Genomic DNA, 22,169 nt, shown 5'->3' on the forward strand with positions numbered 1-22,169 from the left:
GGCAACAAATGCAGATAAACTTTATTTTAAATACTTCTATATATTTATAGGCACACATACAAAAGAGAGAACTGTCAGAGAGAGAACTCACTCTACTCCTGAAATGAAGCCATAGGTTAGGCAGAGCTTGGCTGCTAACTAGCATGTATACAATAATTCAGATCAGCAAGTCTAGAAAAATTACTTGGTTTAGAAGTGCAAGAAGGAAACAAAGAATTTTAAATAGCTTTACAGACATAATATTACCTATTCTCTGTATTCAGAACTGACTACATTTGAGGACACTTCACCATCGGTACCCAGTCAGTAAACTTTTCCTTTGGATTAAATATTCATTGCTGGGGTAACATTCCTGTAGATACAGCAATTTCTCTGAATTTAGCATAGATATATTTTAGAAAAACAGGTCTTGCATCACCTCTGTACCATGCTTTCTATTTCTTGGGGTATGGAGTATAGTAACTCTAATGATACTGTGCTTATACAAAGCACTATAAAAGTGGTTTGAGATAAACCACACAACCATCATTTTAGAAATCAAAGCTGTTTTCTACAAATGCACATCTGTTTGCAATGGTTTCTTTCCTTCTTCCTCTTTCCCTGACATCCCCATCAGCTGGTTCATCCCCAAAGCACAGAAAGTTGGATTTGTGGGAAACATATTGATTTAATTTCTTACCTGTGAAATCAAAGCTTATAATGAACCAGTCTGGAAGCAGTGCTCCATGACAAACAACATCCCTGCCAAATACAAGATTCAGCCAGAAATCAAATTTCTAGGTGTTACGGTTTATTAAGAAAAATCATCAGATCATTTTTATTCCCAAAAGATTCTATAAAACCTCAGTTTGATTTCTATTTAATAAATATAAGATGGTGGGGGGCAGAGGGAAATAATTCAAATATCCTAATGCTATTTGTGCTTACTGGCTTTGAACAGAATTGATTTCATATTATGGATTTCTATCTTTGTTCTTCACTTGGTATAAAGCATTAGGAAACAAACACTAGGTAGTAAATTAAACATACTCTTAAGCAGATTTTTTAATAGGTAAGTGGCCAAATCATATCTATTCAGCTGTTTTTAAAGGAGACATTTGGGTGATTAAATGTGACCAATCTGTCCCACTAACTTTCAACTGTCCAAATTCAAGTTTAATTTTTACAGATATATAAAAGATTTTTAACATCGCTATTAATATTTCCTACCCTAAATTTATTGAGGTATTGAAAGGCACACTCTTCTCTAAAGAGTATTGAAGAATTATTCTCCCTGTGTTTATCTATTGGAATCAAAACCTCAAACATACTTAAGTCCAGGTCCTCAAGACCATGTTGATAGTTAAATCACTTAGAACTCAGTTAGTGGCAGACACAAAGTAGGGTTAAGGAGCTTGGACTTGTGATTTGTGCAATTACAGAGGAAATGTTGGAATGGAAGCAGCTGACCTGAAGCCACCATCTCCTAACTGCAGGGTGATGCTTTTCCTGACCATTGAATAATCCCTTTATCTAAGGGCCAAAGTCACAATGGAGAAAAATCTTTTTTATTTTTATTACTTCTTATTTATTTAATCATTTATTTTTATTTGTGTGTGTGAAACAGACATATATCTGAAGTTCAAGGATGGAAAAAACAAATATCAGACAATATTAAGTCTCTTTCAGGCTTCCATATAGAGGGAAGGTTTGGCTGGTCATGACTGAAGGCAACAGCAGGCATTGCTTTCGTGGCCTAGGAGCTAGCTTCCAGACTTATGTCCTCTGTTCTTAAGTAAAAAGTATAATAAGAGTAATCTGCAGTGGTAAGGAATAACATATATAATTTAATTGTTATTTAATTTATGAATTCCTAACACCAATGTAAGTGTATATATTTTCATGTGGATGCCTTTTAAAAGACTTATAAGAATCCTGGAAAAGTTTTGAAGTTAATGGATTTGAAGTCACCTCTGCTTGCTGTGGTACTATGCCCAAGCAATCACCTCTGCTTGCTGTGGTACTACGCCCAAGCAATGGTTCTCAGAAATCTTTGAACCTCTCCAGAAACATGGTCTCTGTCATGTCAGAATACACACACAAAGTGTGCACTCATATAGGTAATTTGGAGGGAAAGAACAGCTGTGATGTTAATCCAACCAGTCAGAAAGGATCTAAAGGACTTTGAATCTTTAAGGACTGTTTCTGTTATGACTCTCATAAACTATGCAAGAAGAACCCAAGATATAATAGCTGGGCTAAGGGATGCCGTATAGACTGTATATATTTGTTATGCTCCTTCACATATCTCTCCTCACTTTGTAATTCCTGTTAATGGCAGAGTCCTTCTTCATAGTCTCAGTCCCACAAAATCTTATGTATGTGCTTAACTTTCTGAACTCTTGAGTTGTCCCAATGACTTCAGTATATCTACCCCTAGTGCAAAATTAAGTGCAGACATAAATCATTGCAGGGCTGAGCCTAGAGTGCAGCGTGGTGAATAGTTTCTCTTCAGGAAAGCATTTATTTCCTGAAGGTACCATTTCAGCCTAAAGTTTTCACATATTTGTGTTATACTTAGTGAGTCAATAGGGAAACAGAGGTGAAGGACAATTGGAAATGCTCAAAATACACATTACTAAATACAATATTTTAAGTTTGGAGAGCTAGACACACAAATTAATTTAGATGCCATCCACAATGTCTTAAAAAGAAGTGGCAAATTAATTTGTATTTTTCCATGTTAGCCCAAATGAACAGGGTAATCACCTGGGAAGAAGGAAATTGGGGTTTAAATTTCCTCTCTGCTTGAAAGTATGAACTTGAATTTAAATCTCCAACACCTTTAGAAAATGATGTCTTAAACAATGGACTATGGAATCTGGAAAGGCTGCACAAGGCTAGGCCTGGGAACCGAATTCTCTGGTGATTTTAGTGCTCTTTTTCAGGTGTTAAATATATGTTAATATTGATCAATTTAAAACAAAGTAAAAAACAAAAACAAAAACAAAAAAACAAACAAACAAACAAACAAACAAAAAACATTCCCTTAAAAAAAGTTATATTTTTGGAGTGATCAAAATTTGTGCTATAGCATACTATTTAATCACATTTTGTGCTGTGGCTGATGTAAAGAATTAGAAGGTATTCTTGGCTACTCACAAACATGACTTTGAGGTTTTCTCAAAGTCTAATATTAAATATTTAGTATAATTCTATAAAATTTTACATCCATTGTGCTGCTTGCTTGTTTTACCAGTTCTCAAGGGACAGAGAGGGTTCTGTATCCCCTTTCCAGTCCATCAAACCTTTTTTTCATAATACCCCTATTAAGCCGTACTTCTCCCCAGCCTCCTGTAGATTGTCACTGAGTCATGTCGAAATCAGTGCAGAAACTCCAGCTGAGTCTTGCTGACATCGGTCAGAAAAAGGGCAATAAAAATTGCCGGAACCCAGCATTCTTAAAAATACTACAGTTAGTGAGACTGTGGTTAGTCAGGTCACCTGTGTTGAATTTCAGCTTCCTTTCTACATTTGCATATTGATTGTCAATGCTTTCTTATGTGGCTGTATAGCATCATACATATTGCCAGCATGGCACAAATAAACGAGCTAATGAATAAATAATAGCAATCAATAAAAACAAACATAGAATTGACTGGCCTCCTTCTCATTGTCCTCACTGAATGAGATGCCAAAAGTAATCAAGCAGCATAAATTATAAAATATAAGTTCAACATTAGAATGTCATTGTTTCAATATTTTAAGAAGCCTGCAGTGTGTGTAAGGCAATGTACTGGCTATAAAACATTTAGACAATTTTGTTTTTCTTTCAGCAAATGCCTACCTCTGCTCCCACTGAAGTCAGCAATAAGCCTCCTGGTGTGGAATGATTTCAAAAATACCGCTATGGTTTCTACAAAATAAAATGTTTGCCTTTATTTTATTTTATTTTATTTTATTTTATTTTATTTTATTTTATTTTATTTTATTTTATTTTATTTTATTTTATTTTATTTTATTTTATTTTATTTTATTTTATTTTATATTATTTTATTTTATTTTATTTTATTTTATTTTATTTTATTTATTTTATTTTATTTTATTTTATTTTATTACTAAGAGAAATTTTCCTCTGTAAGGGGTTGTTGTGCCACAGAAAACCAGTTTAATCCAGTCTTCCAAGAACCTGAGGACTTGAGACATGCACTTGTTAACAGAGACTTTCTGCTGTCATCTGCATGTGCTTAAATGGTGAATTTCTCCTATGGAAGTAGTTGTTACTGAAATTATATTGAAATTGTTTTTACTAGCTGCATTTCTTCTTGTCTAGCTGCCTTTAAGCATTCCCACCCTCTTGAATCTTTATATCACCTCCTTCTGTTGTGCCTTACATATACACAGGGAGAAGTCTTATTTCCATCTGTGATGCTTACCACAAACGCGCTTTAATTCAGTGATACTGGTACCCTCACAGTTTCTTTGTGTTCTTCCTATCTCTAATGACCTGTTGGCCATATATTTACATGCACGGAGAAACCCCATCGAGAGCTACAATAGCTGTGGAAGAATTTTGCAGTATCCAGCACAAAGGAACCATGATGTTCAGCTTTGCCATAATACAAATACATGTGGGGGAAAAAAAAAAAAAGCAAAACAAACAAAACAAAACAAAAAAAACCACCACACAACACAATAGCACCACATGAGTAATGACAACAATCACCTGTAAAGTGGAGGGTGCCTTGCAACTCCTGTTCCCTGCTGGATGCCGAATTGTGTTTTGCCGAATTGTGTTACACAAAGAACGTTCCAGCAGACAAAAGCCAAAAGATTATAAGAGACCATGTTGCACCCATGTGTAATTGTTCTGAAGTGCCGTATATAATTTGCAATACATGTGTATTGAGATAATACCATGGAGGTGTTTTTTTTTTTTTGTTTGTTTGTTTTTTTTGTTTGTTTTTCTAGTAGAATGCATATGTATTGTTAAGTAACTGATGACAAAGGCTGGCACATTATTAAACACTGGACCAGGTTCAGGATTTAATATTCCCCTCACATTTCAAGCAATTTTCAATGTCCACAACTGTCATCTAACATTGTTTCCAAGCTGCAATTCAGTGGGAGAAAAATAGCTATCCATGTAGGGCTTCACAGTGACACATCTGTTATGCTATTTATCTTAAGTGTGAAGACAGGAATGGACCAACTTCCAGCTTCATAATTCAGAACTGAACATAATAGAAATTAAAGGGAGAAAAGGAAGAAACAGCATCTTTGCATGAATGTAGGTTAATGAAATTTCATGTGGAACTGCTTTTGCCAGAATTACACTCCCCGGTTCCTTCCAACTGTACTTATCATGATGTAAATCAGGAGGAGCTTCATTAAATGAAATGGCTTACATCAGTCCAAGCAGCTGTAAAACAGATCTGAATGAGGCACAATATCACTGCAAGGGGTCTGTCGGTTGAAGCCTCTCAGTGATTAAAATGATGGGACAAACACTTGAACCTTTCAGACCTGAAGCATGTTTCTCCTCCAAGGCAGCTGTCGGACACTGTATTATTTAAAGCATTCCTTCCTTTGCGCTTCAGCATTTTGGGGTTTGCCCCACCCGCCCCTCGCCAGGACTCGCCGCACACAATTTCATGGAACTTCCAAACATTTCCTGTGGAGCAAAAAAACAAACTTTCTGAACTTCACTTTGCTTCAGGGCATCTAATCTTGAAAGCTATGTGTGCTGTTAAAAATTGGCTTTCAAATCATGGAACTAGGCCTTTAGGGATACTTTCTTTCTTTTCTCTCTCTCTCTCCCTTTTTTTTTTTTTTTTTTTTTTTTTTTTTTTTTTTTAAGAAGTTTCAGAACTGCAGAGCCTCAAGCCAAAAGAAATAGTTGTACAGGCAAGTTTTCTACACAGAATCCAAGAGAACAAGAGGCATGCTGAGGTGCTTGCTAGGGGCTATCTCGCCCTCCCGCATTCACATGCCTACCACAATGCTCCATGTAGCTGATATGAAAATGAATACATGAACTCCTGTGTGAACTTTCAAATTGGCCCTGCTTGTTCCTCTCACCTTGGCCATTTCAGACACATTCTTCATGCATGAGGATGACTTTCCAGCTATTTTACACCCTTCTAGAATGAAATTACATGAAAATAAGGAGTGAGATGGAAAGATAGAAATCCTCCTCAGCATCATGTCACCAGAATCTGATGGGCCCAGAGCAGTAGCTATCATAGTTTCTGTGCTGGAATTGTACTTTGCATCTTTAGGATTATAGAAATGTCCTTTTTAATAATTTACTGATATTCATGAGTATAAGGTGGACAACACTAATTTCCAAAGAGCTATTATTACTCATTTCCAAAGAGCTTCCAAAGTTACTATTTCTTTTCAGTAGTAACATTCCCACTAACACTGGTTTTACTGTACATAGTCCAATAGCACTGTTTGGCTCCTTATGGACAACTATTTAGAAAATAGACTTTGTACCCCCAACTTAACAGATCGGTAATTTATTTTCATGTACTGTTATATGTGTTAGAAATAGAGCTTTGCTTCTCTTTTGTGTTAAACATAGAAATCAATGTGAATATATAGAATATTCTCCTTTCTATGTTTTAGGGCCAAAAGGGATCACTATTCTTCTCTAGTCTGACCTCCTGAAAAATAAGCTTTGAAATTTTGCATTGTGAGCCCTGAAATGGTAAAATTAAATCAGAGAAGATGGATGAATGCTGTCAGATTTTGTGTTAAAAATAGCTTTTCAAAGACACAGGAAAGAAGACAAATGCTTAAATTAAATATTTTACACACCAAACAGACTGTTAGATAGAAGACATCTACTTTGGCACTATTATTATTATTTATTGTATATTACAGTACTGCCCCCAGTTGTGCCTTTGTAATAAAACACAGATTCCCTTACCCACTCCCTTCCTGACTTTGAGAGATTGCAAACAAAGGCAATGACCATGCCAAGCTTCACACCCATGGTGAATTTCATACACTGCAAGCTTTTCCTGTGAAACCCAGGTCTGTGCATGGTTTAGTACAGATGTGGATGATGTTGTAGCTCTGTGCCTGTGCCCATGCAAGCAAGACGGTACAGCTGATGGGTTTCAGTACATACTCATGTCTGTGTATACTATTTTTAAAGTCATAGAATTTGCAAAAGATTTATTTTCTTGAAAGTTAAAAAAGGGAAAACTTCTGGTTATCAGGGGTCAATGCCAGTACATACCTCCATGGAACTGGATACTGGGAGCCTGGTGTATAGGTTGGGGTGTCAGATATTGATTCATGTTCCCCCACCCCAATATTCCACAGGGACAGGAGGGGAGCACTGCATACACAGAGGAATCCTGGCACAAAGCAGATACATTTCTTGCCCCAAATCATCAGCTAGCAGCAGAACAAAAGGGAAAATGCATTTTTCCTCCTCCCAGGGTCACACAATTTGCATGGTGGTCTGTCCTGCATGAGTGAACAAATGTGTGAATATGCCATTTTCTCTTGTGTACTGATCTTGCTGTGTTTAGCTTACCTACACAGAAGGTTTTTCAAATGCACTTAACGGGTATTAACTTGCAGTTTCTTACAACTCTCCAGCCAGATTGCTGAGCAATTATATACATACTTTCTGTTTTCAGAAACTCAGACAGAGACTCTGAGGACTAAATCAACGTAAGGTGCAGAAATTTGTTCTACCACAACTAATTATCCAATGAAAACCCTCAGTTCAGCAATATATCTGAAAATAGAGTGCTTGGAAAGCCAACCTAGTATTTCAATCTATTTATAATATAAACCTTCATTATAGCCAATGTCGTTAAGACGTTTTTATAGTATATAGCATGAAGTTTTGGTCTTTAATTATTCCTTTAATCTTTGCTGGGCTTGTTCCTGAGAACAAGTTACACTCCTGCCTTTTACAGGATAAACAGCTTCCAGGAATGCATCAGACTGCCGCAGGGGTCAGAGAGAGCATTTATTGAACACCACTCTACTTCAGCCTAAATCCTGACTGATCTGTTTTCGCTTAGTGGAAGTGTAATTATTATAGCTAATTAACAAACGGCCACCCAACATTTATTTATTTATTTATTTATTTAATTTCCAGAGTAACAGAATTTACATAAGCTTTAATTTATTCCACATGGCTTCATTTGTGGGCACACTTAGAAATAAAAAATGTGTCAGTGTTGTCCATTTGTGTTCATTGGTGAATGGCTGATACAACTGGTTACAGCATTTTTCTATTTGTTACGTTTCCAAAACAGATACAGAGGCTGAGATTGTACACTGGTTCCTGTTACAAATTCATAGGAGACCTTCAAAGGATGTGTGTTTTCTTTACTATCCTGCGGTATGACAAAGCACCATTGGAGATGTTTCTTTCACAATGATGCACTGTGTTGGTTACTCCTCGAAACATCATGGACGTACAATGCTACTGTTTTCTGGATACCCTTGAAACTTTTGTCAAGGTGCTGGTGATGGGAGAATGACCCTTTGTTGTAATTATAGACCTCTCCTGTAAGAACAGAATTCTTATTCACCAGATACCCTTTAACAACCCTTAACAGAAGACAAACATTAAAGGAAAAAAGGGATATTTGCTATCTAATGTTTTTGACATTTGTTTCAGAAATGGATGCCTACAAATGACAATTGTGCAAATATTTTTTTTTTCCTCCACCTCTCATCTTCATTCCTAAGGGAAGAATGTATAACTTCCCTCACTGAAGATGATCTTGGTTTGGAATTATGTCCCTTTAAAGTCCTAATCCCTCCTTGGAATTCAAATTTAAAACTCCTTCCTTCAACAGTATTGCTGAGGACTTCAGAAATTCAGATTCTTGAGCACAGCAAACTAGAAATATCTCGTTGCCCACAATATAATAGTTAGAAATTGGTTCACCTAGTGAAAGGATTTTTTTTCTTGCCAGAGAGAAACTCAACCATTCATGCAAAAATTACAAGCTCCTCTCCTGCCCCCACCCCCCAAAAAAATAATAATGAAAAAATAAATCTCTATTTCATATTCCTTGATACCTGTATGCATGCATGCAAATGAGACTTAATGTGTGTGGTTTGTTCTTAATTCTTGGACAAGGTTCTTGGATGCAACTGAAGCTGGATAAGGTTTTGACAGATGTCTGGATTGCTGACACTTCCCCATGTTTTGACAAGCATCTGCCTGTTGTAAACTTATTGTGCAACACTGGAGAGTTACTGGTTGGACACGAAAAGCATATGGACCACATCAGTTCCTCACGTTAAATTTGATTAAGATTTTAAATGGTGTATGGTCACTGTATTGATTTTCTGGAAAGTGTTTAATTTCACAGAAAGAAAAGAAGAGAAGAAAAGCTTTATCTAAATGTTTATGGGTGTTGTGAAGTAACAAAAGGTTCTTACTGAGAGGTGGCATATGAAAAAAAAAAAAAAAAGAAGGAAGATAGGAATGAGAAAAATATTAGTGGCATTCCTTCATAAGAAGCTGTGGACTACAGCTGAAGGAATTTATGTTTTGACTGTGACTCAACACTGTCAAAGTATAAGCAAAGAAGAACAGGGAAAACAAACAACAACAAAAAAAAAGATGCATGTCTGAGGAAATAAAAGTAGAAACATGAGGTATGGGAGGATATATTACTAAAGTGTATGTTAATAGTTGATAGCTGAATTCATTCACTTAACAGTAGTGAAGGCAAAATCTGGCTAAACCACAAAGACTAGGAGACCAGATTTATTACTGCAATGATTCTATAGTGGTGTTCCCTAGACCATATGAAGCCATAAGAGGCCTGGAAATGTATGGCAAATGGTCTGTTCAACTATACCAAACAATAAAACACATTAAGTTCATCTCATACAGATGCACATGTTGTCTGTGATCAGCTTATTTGAATTGTTGGGGGTGACTGAGCTCATGAATGATTTGTATGTTTGCTCAAACAGATTTATAATTCCAAGGAGAATCTTCTCAGAGCAATCTGGATTGTTGTTATCAATGCTTTGGTTTTATTCTCAGAAATTGTTCACAAGCTAGTATTGATTTCTGAAAATTGATTTATTCATAAACATTCACTAAGCAGCTTTGACAAACAGTTTCTGGACTAGGAGGTATTCATGAATAGCACCTTCTTACCCTGAACTGTACATTATGCATAATGCGTTACTTCAGCCATATAGCATTGTTCTGTTCCTAGACTGGTCAATGATAATGTAACTAGTGACTTGATAAGCATAATGGCCAATATTGAATCATGAATAACATATAAATATTCAGAAAAGTGACATTTGAGGAATACAAGGGATATCAAAATAGACAAACAGATAACGAAATAGACTGTGGTCATTCATATACTCATGAATAACCTTATGAGACCTCAGAAGAGAAGAGAAGTTAATCCACATATTCATTTATGCCTCACCTCATTTTGTTATTCCAAGAGCACTAATCTAACCCAGAGGGAGAGCAAAATTTACATGAAAGAGTCATTAGATAAAATGCATAAACAGTCTTTGAAAAACAGCTGAGAGCACAGATCTATCTCCTCTCCAAAGCAAGCATGAACCATGGAAGGTTTGAGAGCTTTGCATTCAGTTGATACCTCTTTCAGACTCCAAAAAAAAAAAAGAAAAGGGAAGGGAAGGGAAGGGAAGGGAAGGGAAGGGAAGGGAAGGGAAGGGAAGGGAAGGGAAGGGAAGGGAAGGGAAGGGAAGGGAAGGGAAGGGAAGGGAAGGGAAGGGAAGGGAAGGGAAGGGAAGGGAAGGGAAGGGAAGGGAAGGGAAGGGAAGGGAAGGGAAGGGAAGGGAAGGGAAGGGAAGGGAAGGGAAGAAGAGAAGAGAAGAGAAGAAGAGAAGAGAAGAGAAGAGAAGAGAAGAGAAGAGAAGAGAAGAGAAGAGAAGAGAAGAGAAGAGAAGAGAAGAGAAGAGAAGAGAAGAGAAGAGAAGAGAAGAGAAGAGAAGAGAAGAGAAGAGAAGAGAAGAGAAGAGAAGAGAAGAGAAGAGAAGAGAAGAGAAGAGAAGAGAAGAGAAGAGAAGAGAAGAGAAGAGAAGAGAAGAGAAACAAAAAGAAAAACAAAAAGAAAAACAAAAAAAAAAACAAAAAGAAAAACAAAAAGAAAAACAAAAAGAAAAACAAAACAAAAAGAAAAGGGAGGTGTCTATCACAGCATGATCTGGTGAATGTAGGGATCCCTGCAGGAACTGTGAGGTTTTCTTTTGAACCCCTTTAGGTAAAACTGAACTTGAACCTTGGCTTCTCAAAGAGCCAAGTGTTCCAATGACTAGGGTTAGTCTGACTTTTAAAATATAAATTTCTTTTCCTCCTTTACCTTTTAAACACTACAGAAATAAAGAACTCAGATGTGAGACACCTTTTCTGTACTTTCCTCCAACCCCCCCTTCTCCCCCCCGCCTGCCCTCCAAAAAGATGGAATTTAGGCTTATTCAATATTAGCTGGTAGTTAAGATAATATTTTCAGGCTTGAAATTTTGACTGCTCTGAAGAAAGGAACAGATCAGTATAATTGAGCAGGTTCTATAGAAATATAGTGATGTCATCAGGAATATAGTCAGTGTGCAGCAGACTGCAAATTATGCCTCTTTCCAGATGCCTATGAGAAACAGAGATACACAGAAGCAGATCTGCAAAAATCAAGGTCCTACCAAGGGGAAGCTAATGAGATCCATAATGTGCAGTGATCTGCAGTTTTGTTTCTGCAGTTTTTGCTTATCTCAACAGAGGAAACTGAGGGTTAAATGCAAACTTTCTTATCAAATAGTGAAATATTAAACAAACACTCATTGCAACACAGTTGGGGCCAAACTTCCCAAGGGTTGTGATGATAAGATTATGGTAAGAAAATCTAGAAAAGAAATATGCTAAACTAACGAGATTAAACAGGGTGAGATCATCCATTGACAAATTTATCCCATGACCAAGAACAATATAATGGGATTAATGATGAGGATTTTTGATCATAATAAGATGTGGGTTGATGCCTGAGAGAAAGTTCTGTGGTCACAATGACTGCAGTGAGTCCCACGTGTAAAGACAACATAATAATGCTTAATTGGCAAAATGCTGGATTATGAATAGAAGTCTTTGCAATCATTTTATGGGAAAGCTCTACAGAATTTATAAAACAACTATAATCTTCCTTCTATTATTATTCTACTTTTGGACTGGTCCAGCTAATGGAAACACTGGGTCCATGGCAAAGGTTTTTGTATAGATAAAACACCCCTCCAAGAAATATTATTTGCTACTGGATTTAGCACATGGCACTTTTAGCAGATAGGCAGATGTGCTACCTTTGGCCACAGGGATACTCTTTCCCATGGGGGTTTTCATATCTGCATATCATCAGCTTTTTCTTCTCACTCAGTGAACTTAGTTTGGAAACTGTAAGGCTTAGGTCCTCTGAGCACTTTGGACAGAACTCTTTATCCTAGCTTGCTGAGACTAACACACACTTCGTATCCAGGTGTTGTTCCCAGGAGAAATTCCCTGGGGAACTCCTAAAAGATGTGTGTTATAAAAAGGTCTACCATGGTCCACCCTGGTCTCAGGGTGACAGTCAGATTACCTACTCATGAGCTGGTCACCCTGAGTCCTCTTCGTGGTTATTCTACATGAACTCCTTTCACCAACTTTGCAAGATTAATTTAGGATGATATGACTTAAGCTTAGAAACTTCCCTCTTTCTCACAATAAATTGAAAACAGAGGTGCTAGATCAAAAAGCCAACTACATTTATTTAATGAAGAAATGTTCTGTAGTTTGACTTTGTTCTTTTTTCCCAATAGAGACCTGATAGGTAGATCTGATCAATGTGTTTGACATTGCTATCAATACTGTAGTGGTTCTTTCAAAATAAAACTACTTCAGGTTTCTGGTTGAAAAATCTCTTTTGAACTTCTATGTGAAATGGCATAGTCCTACAGAAGCTTCTTATTTGATTAGAAAGTCAGTCTTTGCTTCAGAAAAGAAAGAATTGTGCAAAATTTTATTAACATCATAACTCTTAAAGTATTAGCCAGCTGAACTTCGTAAAGTCTTGTAATGTATGTTTTCTATTTGATATATGAGGAATCATAGACATCAGAAGATGACATTGTGAGCACTGCAAAATCGTTGGTAATAATTATTTTTAAAATTCTTCTGCAGGGTCTCATCAGTTAGAAGACTATTGATGTAAAAAGGTAGGTAAGTGCTCTCCAAAAGAAGGAAGAGAGACTCCTAAAAGGACATAGTCTTAATGGAATCCATTGAATGGAAAGGCAGTTACAAGTAGTCAGAGGGTGCATATAACTACATATACAGTTAAAAGAAAAAAAAAGCGCAGTGAGTACATGCTTTGAAGTTTTCCACATAACTACTCTTTCATAAAGAGAGGCAATGCACACACTCTATTGAACCCTAATGGCTTGTCTGAAAGAACTTGTATTCAGAGAGCTTTCAAGGAGCATTTGTCTGTTTTCAAGATTATATATATGCTTATGTTCCTTACATGTACTTACTTATATCTCCGCATTTTTATTTATTTATTTTTATTGGCTTTGCTTGATTTAGACCAAACCAGTTCTTCAAATAATTAACATTTTTACAACTAAGAAATCCTGTATAGGTATTTGGTTTCAGCTGAATTTCAGCTGAATTGTATGTAAAATAATCTTAATAACAATCCTAAAGTATTTGCCAACTCCGTCATCCATTAACTTTTTACAGTAGGCAAACATTTAATGTTTTATTGACATATGTCACGAACATGTACAAGGGGACTAACTAGGCATGAGGGCAAGGAAGTTATCCTTAATTTGTAATTTCCTGTTATTGTAAATTATACCTATTCTGCATCTTTATGGCCTTCTTCCATTTTGAAATGTTACTATGTTACTTTTCTGTTTAACTTATGCACCTTGAATGTTGTTAAAACTACTGTAAAAGTCAATAAAAATGCAATAACTTTGTGTCAATCAAAAGCAATGGAACGATCTCTATTGAGCAAACAATTTGAAAGCTACAAATAAAATGCAATTGCGATATGCAATTGATTAAAGATATGAATCAGAAAATTAAAAGTTTTTTTCCAGTTTTAGTTATTACCAGGTTCTTAATTTATAGAGCAGTTACTGTAATTCTATCTAAAGTCCTGTAAAGAGCTACCAGTACAAACAGTGATACTGTCTTCTCTTGTTCCATTAATACGGATTACCTGTGATCATCTCAAAAGCATAATCATTCAGCAAATGTTGCCACTTCTAGTCTGTTTATGCGAATCCTCAGGTAAGTCCTTTGTTTTTATCAGGAACACAAAAGCAGCTGTACTAGGTCAAGCCACAGTTCGGTCCAGCTCAGCATCCCCTATCTGACAGTGGCCAGCAGCAAAGCCCCAGGGAAGACTATAATAACAGGGGAAGTGTAAAGTCATCCTTCCTGGGTATGATCTCAGTGATGTGGCTCAGGGACCTCTTGACCTGCACATCTCTGCGTTTAAGAGCATTTGCTGGATTTTTCTCCCCTGCACTTTCCTAATCACTTCTTGAGGCCAGTGTAGACTAAACATGAATGAGTCTGAGATGGTTTTCAAGCAAGTGACTTGGGGGTTGTGCTGATTTCAGACTCCGTTGTAACTTCACACTGGAAAATAAGATTTCTCACAGGACCACCGTAATGGATCAAAAGTATTGAGCTAGGAGGAAGTGATAATCTTGGGATGGGGATATGGGAGAAAGGAGATCTGGTGATTTCAAGGCCAGTGTTGGTAGTTTTCCTTCCCCATACAATTTTGGTGTATGAGTGGGGGTAAAGTAGCTTGTTCAAAACTCCAGATACCCGTTTGGTCAATATGACAATTTGATTCTAAGCTGTTTTTTTTGCATAACAGATAAATAAGCCATCATAAACTATGTCATCATAAATAAAAGCCTTACTGAGCTCAGGCAATGAAATCCAATCAATAGAGGACACTCATCCCCAGTGAAAGCAACGGCTAATGCTCTGTGGTTCCTGGTGGATACTCTGTCATTGTATTTTAAAACCACAAGGAATTCCCTGTGTCATCAGCAATGACCACTTTATTGCTGGTGAATTAGGAAGTGAGCAGGGCTAAAGGTACATTTGAATTCCACAGACTCATTTATTTAGTGCATCTTTCAATGGGGGAGATCACCTGGTTAGCTCATGGATTTGGAGCGATGCAGAAAAGAAAAACAGGCTCTTGAGTTTCAACTTACCTGTGATACTGGATTATGATACTTTCTGTTCTTTCCATTGCAGTGGAGCAAATTAAGGTTGATTACCAGAAAACAAACAAACAAACAAATAAATAAATAAATAAATAAAGGACTGAGCTAGTCTGCTTAGTCATTTATGTCGTGCAGTTATGTCTATTCCTCTGCTTGTTTCAATCAGAAATCCAAACCCAAAACAAAACATCTACATTTTTTTCAAGAAGTATTACACTTCCTGATATACAGTAGATTTAATATTTCTCTGTATAAAGATCAAAATTCTCAATTTAAAAATAGTTCTATTTATTTGTGTGTGTGTGTGTGTGTATGAGCCTTTTAAAATGGATCATTCCAACTTGAAATTAATCATTTTATTTATGTCTTAAAAAACGTATTTGTTCAACCTGGAAAACCATATAGCTCACCTTTCCCCACCGAAATCTTTTATTGTTATTTTTTTTATGTCATTGATTAGTTTTAATGAATCGGAAATTTTAGAAAACTGAAATCTATCTGTTTATTTTTGCTGTTGTGCAACTTATCCTATGGAATATATCCTGAATACCATCAGATACATTAATTCAATCTCAGTCTAAAAAGTGAACAAACTTCATTAAAACAGTACAATTCCTTTTGCAAATATTAAAGGAGAAAAGAACAGCAATTTGAAATCATTCATTTCTCTCTTGCTTAATGAATTATTGATTTGTACTTTACTTTTGAATGATAGTGCTCTGATGTGATAAACATTGATTTGAATCTTTATACAAATATTGTATATCATCAGCAGATTATGGCAACAGAATGATACATAACAAGATAGACCAGAAGGGATGTAATAATACAAAAATCATTATGAGATGCCATGACTGTGTACTGTGTGTGTGTGATGGGGGTGTATATGTAAAGCAGAAAATGGAAATAAAAGTAATACATCCAGGGGGATGATAACAATGAAGAATTATAGAAAGTTTACATTTGCATTAACACTGAACAGAGAACCTTGAAAATGAAAAATAATTACTTTCTGCTACTAGTAATTCTTCTAAGCTGACATTTCTTGCAACCAGAAGTGCAGAGCTGTCACAGGTTTAGAGAGCTCTCTTACACCCTGCTCATGTTCAGGAGCTTTAACTTCATGCACAGCTATTCACACCAATAAGAACTACATAGTCAAAAGACAAAAGAAAAGTGCTGAGAGCAGTAAACACATAGATAATCCTGTCCACCAAACGATTTTGCATTTCCTTTATGCACCATTTATTTCAGACAAAAAAGCTGCTGAGAGATTTACGTCAAAGTGATTTCCACAGCTCAGCTGCTCAAGGCTGGGGAGATGATTGAAGCGCTGAGCTACACTTTCCTGAGGACCTGTGTCTACCCCTCTACTTCCATGCCTGGTAGTGGAACATTACATGTGGTCTCTCTCAGACAAGTTCATTTCTGAGATCCGTTGTCTGTATTTTGGCAGGCTGGACAAGGGGCAAAGGCCCCTAGGTACAAAGAGAGAGAAGGGAAGAATGACTTTTTTTTCCTTTGGACAGCAGTAGTTTTCCTTCTTTTGGGCTACGTGCACTGGGCAGGCTGTGAAGGTCTCCACTATCTTCCTCCTGAGCCCACTCTATAGTGGGGAGCACCCCTTCAACATTCATGAGGCAATACCCATATATTTGACAACACAAAACAAATCATACATATCCAGCTCTAAAATATTCGTATTTGTCATGAAAAATCCTCAAAGGAATATGGTTGCACTGGGACAAAAACCACTCATGCTATCTCATATATTCAAAGTGAATTGAACTTGCAACTAATGAACTATAACTATTATCCACCAGGGCTACGTTAAGATTTTGCCTAGATGGCTACAAAGGATTTGGAACAAATATTACCATGCAGGGACTAACTAGGACCAATATATGTTCAGATCAGCAGAAACAATGTGGGGCCAGGGAGAAATGGAAGCTGGGCACCCTCCCTAACATCACCAATAGCAAGCCCAACACAGTGGAGAGGGAGCTGCCGTTTGTCCTGGTGTAGGCTAACAGCAGGATATGACCCCTTAGATTACAAAATACATCAGTATTCATGTGAGCATCACTACATAGGCAACATTGGTCTGCATACTACAAAACCCTGGCTCAATGATGTACCTGCAGATATATTAGGTTAATCATGCTAGGCAAGGTATATATACAAGGATATTAATGCAAATTTGTATAGTACTCCGTATCACTTTTTTTTTTTTTCTTTTTTGTAAACACATGCTTTTGTGAATGGCCCTGCTCTTCTCAAGTGTCTCTCTAGACTTAGTAGTCTCTCAGGAATTGTTTTAAATGAGATGCCCCTGAAAATTTTGCTTGAGACTGTTTCAAAGGAGTAGGTGGTTTACTCAGGGTTGAAAGCTTATCTTATCCTACTTTCACTAGAATCAGGTATCATATTACTATCACTCAATAAAAATGAGTTCTCTATTCCCAGGGAATATTTCTAGTATTAATTCAGAGCATTACCATTTTTTCTTATTCTTTTTTTTTTTTTCTTCTTTTTTTTTTTTTTTTTTTTTTTCCCCTGTGGTTACTAATATAAAGACCTAAACAGACCATTTAAAACTTATTAGCAAGTACACAACAACTAAATAAGACATAATTTTTTTATTATTTTTTTTTTTATTTTTTTTTCCCTTTACACATATTTAAGTGTTTTGGAATACGGTGTATAATGTACACAGCTCTGATTGTTCAAAGGTAGATCAACATCCTGCACCAACAGTCTTACATGTATGTATGGAGTAGTAAAGTGAACCTTCAGTTTACTGGGGAAAAAAATAGAACTGCAGGCTGCACACTTGTAATCATTACGGCATTTGCATTATGACATATTAAAAATTGGTATTCTAGGTTACGGACAGTGCTATAAAGCTGGTATTCTACACTGTGTAATGCAAGCTCATTTAAAATGTACTCTTCCACAACATGATGAGAACACAAATTATAATTAGGAAAGTAACCCAAGCAGAAAATTAGTCTGGAAAACTAGTCTGAGTGTGCTCCTGGAGACAAAGCGATCCTGTGTCTTAACTTTAATGTCTTGGTATAGGGAGAGATTGATATAGAAGATAAAGACAAGGACACATAAGGCTTTCTGACAGAAAGAGAAAAAGAAAAAAAGCTTTGCAAGTATGTGCACAGGTCAAATCTGTAGTGTTCAGGAAATGCAAATGTGCACACAGAGAAGCAGCACCAGATCTTACCTTTGCAGTTACTCGCAGCATGGGCTGTAACTGCTCCAATATACAGGTCTATACCTGGATTTTTGTTCTCACAGTGCTCGTCAGAGGTAAAAATCTACATTTATTGGCACAAATCAAGGTCTCAAATGCTACTCTGAAACCAGAGCCCACTTGTAGAAGCAAACATACATGACACTTTTTACCAACAAAGGCTTAGCTATAACGGCTGTCATCTGAGAAAAAAACATGGTTTCAAAACAGCATTCTGAAATTCTGTTTGGATCAAGAAAGAAAAAAGTCAAAAAATACTTGTTTCCACTAAACCATAAACCAAAAAAAATGATCTCAACAAACTTAGAAGCAAGCAAGAGGCATATCTGAAAATATTTACATTTAAGATTTTTTCTTATGGAAAAGTTTTGTGGCATTTAAGAGAAAAGCAAAATGACAAATCACTCGGTAAGTCTACAGTTTTTAGAGAGGCTGAAACAATCCCTTCATTAGATGCCTTATCTTACGGGAAGGAGACCTGCTACATTGCACTCAACGGGAAGTATCATAATTTTCTATTAAACCTTATTTGCTGGTTCTGTGGGTATCCCTGAAGCAATTGATAATACTTTAATGTGACTTAGAGAACATACAACTTCACAGTACCTTATGGGATTGAAGAGGTTTATCCTTATTTAGAAAAAGACAACAAGAAAAAGAAATAACTATTATGGCCAGGAATTAAAAAAAAAGTGCTCTGCTGTAAGGGATCAGGGGATCAGTTTGTCAAACAAAACAAAACAAAACAAAACAAACAAACAAACAAACAAACAAACAAAAAATGAAATGTTTGGTGAGTTGAGTTGAAAGTTAGGTGTCTACCTAAAACACAGGAGTTTAAAAGTGAGAATCAAGACATGAAAGAATGTATTTTCTGCAAGGGTGGCCTGCATCCCTGCCTGTCAGTGTCTGCAGCATCAGTAAGGACTTCAGCAAAGCAGGCATTTGTTTGAAGAATGTGTGAAAATGTTACCAGATTGCAGAGCAACACACAACAGCCCTTGTGCTGAACATGGAGCCCAGCTCTTCTTAGTTACTACAAATGACCTGGAGAATTTTTTATAACTGCTGCAGACATTGCTCAAAATATACATCCTATGATCTTGATTGTAACTGCACGAACCAGTAACTTGGTGCAACTTTGGCTTTGCCTTTTCCCTGGCTATGGACTGTTGTCCTGAACCCTTTCTGTTCCCATGTCTCAGCGAGTTAAAGAATCACTCACTGAGCACTGTTTCTACTGTAGACATTTTTAATATTTCTTTTCAGTTCCTCAGTTACTTTTTGTTTGTTTGTTTGTTTCACTTTTTGGATGGGTGGGGGGAATAAAAGTTACTTGATGATTAGGGAAATATATGAATACATAAAAACACATTCAACTCCAGACACAGCCTTAGCCCCAAATCCATTATCTTGGCTCTGCAAGAACCCAGATTACCTACAGCAGCTCCTGCTGGTCACTGGGGCTATGCAGTATTCATCTTCTCATTACATTTATTTCTATTGCTTACTTACAGACTAGTTGGAGCATCTCATTTTAATGATAAAATGGTGTGGTGGTTCAGGTGGCAGTCAGTGGCAGTGATGAGAAATCCAGCCCAGGAAACTGCTACAGGAAAAGCTGCTTGGACCTAAGTGAAAAGAACAGATGCATTATGGCTAGTTGCTCATCCCATTTGAAGGCCAAGTTGTATTAGTGTATTAGTTTCATATTAGGTTATTCAAACTTATTTTTTTTTTTTATGTGCTACTTCCCTTTTGTCCAAGAGTTTGGGAAAAGGGGAATTATAATTTCACATACAATGTGTGGTCTGAGGCAGGATAAATACATGACTTGTGTGTGCATTTAAATCCATCACTTCTCAGAACCTTCTCCAGCAGTAATGTTTAATATGGGCTTTAATACTGTGCTTCTGTTCTCTTAGAGGTGATTTAAAACCATGTCTGGAGTAAGTACACATTTAAGAATTGTTGTCCAGGGCACAGAAACTTCCTGATGGGCTTCAGAAGAAACCAAAAACTCCTAAGCAAAAATTAAAGTAATTGCTTATTATTGAAAATCACATAAACACCTTTGTGGCCAAAGCTCCTCTTTAAACCTCATCATCAGGACATATGTTGCTAATTTGCAAGGCTCATTTCAAAAATTTTAGGCATATTATTTATTTTTTTTCCATTTTCAAAATGTCGAAAACATTTATAACAGAGAAGCACTTCCTGTAAAGAAAAAAATGGGAAAAGGACTGCAAATTCGTTTTTAGTGCTTGTCAGAGCCTTCACATGGGTTTTAGTTTTGATTAAAAGAAAACAATGCACAATCACAGACCACAAAAACAGAAGTGACAATGCAGAAGATTTGGGCAACTGGAAATTTCATTTTTGATTACCAATTCCTGCCTTTTTCATTCATCTCCAATATGGTTTCAGAGAAATGCCTTCTTGAAAGTAGCTATATATTATAAGCTAATTAAATTTTAAAACTCTGGATTGGTGACATTTACAGGATATTTAACACTTTCCAAAACTGTGACGGTATTTATATTCCTGAATATAGTTTTAGGAGCCTAATTTCAAGTTTAAAAATACTGACTCATAGACTGCTCAAGATGTATGAGAAACATCCTTTAGAACATGCGTAAAATGACAAGAATAAAGGTGTTAGGCTAAAAACCTGGTCGAAGAAATAAAAACCCACCAGGAAGGCTGTTAATCTGCTCACGTAAAATTGCACCGAGCAGCCTGCAATCTCCTTATGTAAGGTTTCTAACCAAAGGATTTCTTGGGCTGCACAAACACTTACTGAGCTGGAATTGCAGCTCTGTGGTGGATTATCTGGGTAGACTGAGGATGCACATGCTAGGCTATAACATACAGGCAATAGGGGGGGCAAACTTGGTTATTAACATTTTGTTATTGAATTAGGCAATTATACTTTCAGAAAGTTCAGCATTTCTATTTGATGGAGTTCTCTAAATCCAAGAAACAGGGTGAAAATATCCCATGAATTGTATTTTCTATGTTGACCCCTTTCAGAATGCTTGGTTCTTCTCATATGGACCTGGATTCAGGTGATAACAAAATATTTTTTATTTTTGACAATGTCAACAACAGCAACAAAACCAAAGCAAAACCCAAAGGAGTTAAAAAAAAAAAGTGATTAAGATATTAACTGTACTGGTTGCAAGAAAAAAAAAAAAAAAAAAAAGGAAAAAAAAATAGTCTTTACAGTTATTCCAGCAGAAAACAAGGCAGACTCAAAGCTGTACTTCCTTAAAAAAATACCTCATGATTTGAACTTCTCTTCAGGATTTTAGAAATTTTGGGATATCTGGTATTTTTTTTGAAAACTTGAAACTCACACTACAATCTTTTTGGTGAATTTTCCATCACTTGGTTGGATTGAAGAAATTAGAAATGTACTGCTTTCCTAGGGCTTTTCAGCACCTCCTCCTTTCCACCCTCCTACAGATTAAAACATGGTATGATATACTAAGACTGGCCAAAAGAAAGAAAATGCAGAAGCATGTCGGAAAGCCTCAGGCTTTCAAACTGCAAGAGACAGGGATGAAAGCTGCAGACAAACGTGTACCCATGCTGTTAGAGGGTGTAGCCCCAAGCTTAAACGTAATGCCCAATTGAGAAATCT

At 36.5% G+C, this 22,169-nt stretch overlaps 1 protein-coding gene across 1 annotated transcript in view; it reads right to left on the reverse strand.

Annotated features, from left to right (window-relative positions):
* Positions 1–22,169, reverse strand: part of LOC101796621 (urea transporter 2) — a 319,983-nt gene that overhangs the window by 295,307 nt on the left and 2,507 nt on the right. The window contains exon 2 of the mRNA XM_038170394.2: positions 20,039–20,154. The gene's annotated coding sequence lies outside the window, so the exon portion shown is untranslated. The remainder of the gene's footprint in view (positions 1–20,038; positions 20,155–22,169) is intronic.

The sequence above is a fragment of the Anas platyrhynchos genome, chromosome Z, assembly GCF_047663525.1.
Source record: "Anas platyrhynchos isolate ZD024472 breed Pekin duck chromosome Z, IASCAAS_PekinDuck_T2T, whole genome shotgun sequence".
NCBI classification, from domain to species: Eukaryota; Metazoa; Chordata; class Aves; order Anseriformes; family Anatidae; genus Anas; species Anas platyrhynchos.